Below are 6,821 nucleotides of genomic sequence, written 5' to 3' on the forward strand. Positions count from 1 at the left end.
ATAAATATATATCTAGGAAGAGTGAAGACATTATTAGATCCAATGTGTGTTCAGGTTGATCGCAAAATTTACGAAAATAAGAAGATGCTGCATGACTGCTAACCAGACAACTATCCACAAAAAACAAAGGTCCTTGATTATATATACATATATGTTAGATATTACCCTCAAAAACCATTACATTAATACTTATTCACTCAGGAACAATAATATCAAAAATAGTAATACAATGATATTTCTTTTGATACAAGATTTATTTTATAAATTCATTTGTTATATTTGTCTCTTTTTGTCCTTATTGCATGTCATCATTCGTCCACCACCTCGGGATCTTTCAGCGGTAAATTTTAAGCAGGAGAGGTCTTTATCAGATATGTATTTCCAAGTGACATCTTTTTACTCTTGCAGTATATTTAAACTCTGAAAAAAATCAGATTATATATATATATAATAAATATAAATTGTATGTCCTGAAAAAATATTTTAAATTTGAGCCACTTTCAATTTGTTTCTAGAAGCATTGAAAATAAATAAAACCATAATGACGAAGCACATATTGTAATAAGATAATCATTAATAAAAATATATACATTAATGTTTACTATTAGTAGTTTTTTTGTTAATGAAGAAGCTTTAACCTGAGTTTTGTAAGACTGTGGGTTTCACTATGTTATTGATAACAATGAAAACTCCTTACCTAAGTAAAACGGTTTTTTTTATTAATGACTGCACAATTCCATTAACATAAAATAAAGAGCTCTACTAGAATAGCTTTGGTATAATTAAAGACAAACATAATATAGTATGTAAGGTAAACAAAATTAGAATAAACAAAAGATTAATCTTTGAACACAAATGGTATATAGCTATACAGACAAAAAACCTACCTTTGATGATTTTAAAGACTGGAATTCCCAAAACTGAATTTTAATTTTGCTCCACGTCATGCCTTTTAGCCATTGATCTGTTTGACAAGCTTCTGTAAAATAAATAATACATGTTCATGATATCACTCAGATAATGGACTGCTATAACATTCAAAACCAGGTTACGTACAAATTAATGTAAACAAGCATTTCTCATATTACACAGAGTTAGAGATCACCTGAAGATCATTTAAGGCTCAGACTGACTTGTTTTTGTAAAAATAAAACAATAAAAGTATCAATTTTCCATGATCGTTCAAATTCAATACTTTGTTGTCCAGTTGAAATTCATTGTTTAATATGATCGTCAAAAAGTATGTGGTTTACCAAGACTTAAAGTTAAACTAAAACTATCGCATATATATAGTATAAACTATAAAGTAAACATGTTGGGAAATTTACCTGAGCAAAATAATGTAAACACTTGCTTATCCCCCCTTTTTCTTATATGAATCTTTAAGCATAATAATTGTAACAATCTTTACCTAAACTTTAAAATGAAACTAAATATGCTTTCCACATTAAATGCTCTTAGAAATAGTATAATTGGAGGAAATTCCTCGGGGGAAATTCTATATGATGGACCTTCCATGTGTTCTCATCTGTTTTCTGGAATACAATGTTGACTTTATAATTTTCTCTAATTGTGCAATATGATACCAATTCAGAGTTTCTAAACACAATTCATAACTATAACAAACAGTGATAGCCACATGCAAACATCTACATACCATAAATATACGTGATAAACGGGAAGTTTCTCTTTCGACTTCGTCCTGGCCCAAGACCACAATTAATGACCCCACTTTTCGTTGTTCACGAATATAGTTCCCTTTAATTTAAGTGTATTTCTTCTTAAATTTTTTTCTTTCCTTTTCTCAAACATTTCTTAGCTTTTATAAGGTGAAAATGAAAGAAGAAAGGTGAAATAATTTTTTAGATGTTTTATTTTAACTGATTTTGATATGGAAAGAGTGATTAGGTCAGGTGCAAAAAGGTGATATTTACAGTTTTCGGAACATCTCTTGACTTGTCCATAGGGGTATGGATGTGTATTGGCTAAATTTGTAAGTTGTAAACATGCAATGTTTCTGAAACTTGGACATATTTTTGGACTTGTACTGTACATTACACACACAAAAGATCTGCCAAAAAGAACAGTTCAATTTTTTTTTATGAGACAAAACGTTATAAAGAACTAATAGAGGAATTAATTGTGGTCTCGGGCCTCCTTTGTTGTTCTTTTTCAAATACAGGAAAGGTGCGTGTTTGAATAATGCGCATAGGCAATCTAACTTCCTGTTCAAATCCCGCGAAAATATGAATGAAAGAAATCGCGATCAATGTTGATAATCAACTATTTTAAATTTCTTTACATGTTATCTTTATGTTCAAATTAAAGTTATGTGAAATGAAATTAATAAATTATATTTCTTATTCCCTAGAAATTTAGTATCAAACGACTAACCCCCCCCCCCCCCCCCCATTTTCTCATACCGTCACGGTGACCCAAAACTCAAGTTGAAATAGTGACCAATAGTTAGTACTATACTGTTTTGTGAAACCCGAAACTCTTTTTCATTCTTTTCTTTATAAATATATACTTCTACAGTTATGCATATATTGCCTTCTGATAATGATTTTTTTATATAGGCCTACTATGAGTAAATAAGTTAACGTTGATTCAATGTTGAATCAACGTTTCAATTACAACGTTGAAATGATCAACGTTAATTCAACGTTGAATGTTGGTTCATTCCTCAACGTTGAAAATGTTACGTTGTTTCAACGTTGAATATACGTTGATCACATTTCAACCTCATTTCAACGTTTATTAAACGTTGAGTGCCTGCTGGGTTATATTCTATATAATTGTATTTATTTTCTTTTGCGAGCACAGTATGTCGTGGAAATAGTGCAAACATTGTTCCTCTTTAATTACACCTTCGTTTTTCAACGTCAATACGTCATTTACGTCGGCTCGGGAGATAGTCTCTAGAAGGTGCTATCAAATAATTAACTTCAACAGCTTCATATCGTATATGTCTTTTATCACCACTACTTGTTATTCAATTAATGTTATTAAACGGTTGACTTGAACGGCTGTATATTGTATATGTATCCTATTGCCACTACATATAAATTTTGACGCTCCTTTCTTGCATTTTTATGATTTTCAGATATTTGAAACATCAGTTAAGCCAAGAGTACTTTCTAAATGTGTTTTTTTATTTTATTTTTGAATCTTATGAAATCCATATTTTCAGAAGAAGAAAAAACACGTTGGTTTTGTAAGATAGTTCATCCGATGCTTTCGTTTTAATCAGTATACTCATTTTAAGAATGTGTAGCTAAGTTGCTCACATCAGAAACCGAATTTCGTTTTATGCATTTACATCGAAGATGGTCACGATACGTCTTGATCCTCAAAATGTAGATAACGGGATCTAGCAAAGGATTTAGCATAATGAACACATTGTTGATAATCATAAATAGAGTATCATTTATTTTAGATTCATTTCCCATGTAGAACATAAATAAAGCAATACCACGTAGTAGAAGTACCACCACAACAAGTGCTATAATCAAACCAAGGGTAATTATACTTTTGCGCATTCTTATTTTGTCTGCCATTTTCTTTGCCGACTGACTAGTGGTCACTCCACTTGTTTGAACACTTTTATGCGGATGGGTCATCCGGTAAACCACAACACCGTAACAAGAGATAATTGAAACCACAACACCAACACAAGGAATATCCTGTGTAAAAAGAATCAATGGAATAGTGGAGTTTTTAGGGTCACACGGTACTGGTCCATCAATCATGTCTATACCAATTCTCAACACAGCAATGGAGTGACAAAGTGTAAAACAAAATACCACACATTTGTTACTGGTTAAATGCACCAATAATCCTTTCTTTATTGTAAATGTAGCGTTAAGTCGCTCGAGGCAAATCAACAAAGTCTGTATAAGAGACCAAATGAATGTTCCACAAGCTAGGTGCAGTATCACCATGCACTGATATTGGAATGTCGCACCTTGCAAATCCATTAAACGCAGAACATTGTGATAGATGAATTCTAGACCCAATGCTATATCACTGAGACTTAGGTATAAAACTAACACAATGAAACGATTTTTCCTTAATTCTTTTGTACTAGCCAATATGTAAATAGAGCAACCATGAAAAAACAGCAGTACAGCAACAATTCCAAAATTAACTACTTTCATCACTTGCAACATTGTTATTCCATACAATAACCTTAAATAAATGTAAACATCCAACTCATTATTCTAATGCTGTTTTCATGTTGAAACGTATTAGTTGGCTTACATTTACCGTCAAATCCACATCATAAGATAATGTCTTATGTCGCCGCCATTGAATGTTTTTTTACTCCATACAATGACCGAAAAATTATAGAATTATTAGCATAATAATCATAAATATATACTCAAATTATAATGAATGATTACACAAACTTATTGTTTAATTGGTATTTGGTTGACTACAAGTATTTCCATGACAATCGCCTTATACATCTCTCATTTTCAATATCACAAATCAGACAAAAATGAATACCACATACGAAGAACATAACTGAACTTCTATCATAGTCATTAATCATAATGCTTTTCATGCTATGATGTTTTATATGATCTGAAGATATTCAAAAAGAAGAATACAATACCCTATTACTGAGATTGATAAAAAAAAAAGACAAGATGAACTTTTCAACTCAAATTAAACAAAGCTGTTTATATTAAGGATGAAACTTTTAATTAGACTTACATTTACAAAGTGGTTTATTTCTTGAATGGCAACATCCCTTGATCTACCTATATTTTACCTGTAAAATTATGTTGGCGTTCGAGGAATAAGTGCAATAGTACTGCAACTGACATCGAAAAAGGCGCTTAGTTAACGAATTTAATGGTCCGGAATAACACACGGCTGCAAATTGTTTTAAATGATAGAATAATATCTATATTTTAATTTCCGTCTGGTCGTAAAAAGTTTCTATGTTCACATTTTTGTATTTTATCCCTTTCATGGGGGTACCCCTCAATTTACGGTTTTGGGTAGTTCCCATTTAACCAAAAATACATTTTTTGGTTAAATTTCCCGCTATTTTCGTAAATATTTTCTATGCACATATCATCAAGGATCATCGGGATGATGAAGACATAAATATAATACCATCTCCAAGTAAAACTTTCAAACTTAAAATTGTCTGTTTTTTTAGATAGAAATTTAACGCGTTTTTCTTTGAAAACGAGAAAGCATATGATTCAAAAACATTATTTGACATTTGAGAGGACAAAACATATTATTGCGATACTGCATGCAAATTTTGTTTGGCAATTTCCAAACAATTTGTCAAAAACTCTAAAATAAAAACATCATTTGTACCTTTTTAAATTACGGAAATTTCCTACCCGTCAATCAGCTCCACCATTTATTTTTTCCTTCACTATGAATTTAATAGTTCCGATGTGATTATGTAGATTTTGAAGTTAATTTATTTTTGAGTGATTTGAATATATATATATATATATATATATATAGTAGTTCTTTCGTGTTATTTCTGTAAATAAGTTATATTTTTGTTAATAAAATTTTAACTTTTTATAAAAGTTAACCAAATCCTTCGAATAATGACCATATATTGTGTGAAAATACATTGTATGTCAATGTTTAACCTCAGAGCAATTATTATGCATGCAAAAAGTCGGGGAAAAGTACTTTTGAGATTTGGTGTGTGACAAGGTGATGCTACAACCAACTTCTCTTGATATGTTACTTTCCATGGGCAAATCATGGTGATGTTACATGTACTTGCACCAAAATTGTTGCGTCTTTAAATTAGATTGATTGTTGGTTGCTTAACGTCCAGTGGCAAATATCTCATGCATGTTCAGGCTGAGAACACGTTAACAAACAAAACAATAGGTAGGTCTTGTCATATTATTCGCCATTCGGGATGATGGTCGCGAAAATTTGGACTGCCACTGGAAAATGATGGTATATTGGATTGGGACAGAAATTTTCCATTGCAACAGGCCACCTACGGATCCCAAAAAGAGTTGTTGCAAGGGTTCTTAACGTGCAAAGAACGTTGCACTTTCTTTACACAGAGTTAACGTCCCAATTCTGACCGGACTTGACTGCGAACTTGATACATCCCGCACAGCCAAACGGACGCCCCACTTCATTTTACTGCCGGTCGGGAGAAGACAAAGTGACCATATTTCGTTTACCCAGTCACCCTTGGGGAACTTTAAATTAGAAACAACAGAAATCCATATATGTGACCAAACTGATCGACATGTATCCTCACAACCTGACACTTTTATACAATCTCGCGCCCAGTTTCTTCATTGTAGTTTGAATGTGAAAACAGTTTTTTTGTGTAAAAAGAAAACTTTTTAAAAATATCCAGAAAACTACACAAAACTGGGTCCTCTAAACGTGTTGACAGTCTTTTAAGTTGTGCTAACTAATGTGAGTAATCATTTATCCATGCATTACCAAGTACGTATTGAAGTCAACACCTGTGCAAATAGGTAAAACAGTTACTGAAAAATTAGAATTTGAACTTGCTGTCAGTTCATTGATAACGATTGTTAGTGATAATTTGCTCTTCCATAAGAAAAAGCCTTTCTCATGTAGCCCATCCTCTACATTTACCGATCACTTTTACCCACGATTGTCTCTAATGCTTACCAAACTCCAGAACTAACTAGATATTGTGACACCTTACAATGCAGACACAGTTGGGCAAAGGGATATTAAATGTAGAGTTTAGCTCTGAACTCAATATAGGGGATGCCTTATCTGCCGCAGAAAAATTGAAGTCTATGTTAAGACTTTCAGAATTACACCAAGGT

At 32.0% G+C, this 6,821-nt stretch overlaps 1 long non-coding RNA gene across 1 annotated transcript; it reads right to left on the reverse strand.

The window, feature by feature from the left end:
* Positions 1-235: 235 nt before the first annotated feature.
* LOC139518445 (uncharacterized) lies at positions 236-1,704 on the reverse strand. Its single transcript, XR_011663345.1, has 3 exons — positions 1,658-1,704; positions 888-979; positions 236-420 (listed from the first exon to the last, which is right to left on the reverse strand). It is a non-coding gene; the product is annotated as an uncharacterized lncRNA (long non-coding RNA).
* Between the last annotated feature and the right edge of the window lie 5,117 nt (positions 1,705-6,821).

The sequence above is a fragment of the Mytilus edulis genome, chromosome 4 (genome assembly GCF_963676685.1).
Source record: "Mytilus edulis chromosome 4, xbMytEdul2.2, whole genome shotgun sequence".
NCBI classification, from domain to species: Eukaryota; Metazoa; Mollusca; class Bivalvia; order Mytilida; family Mytilidae; genus Mytilus; species Mytilus edulis.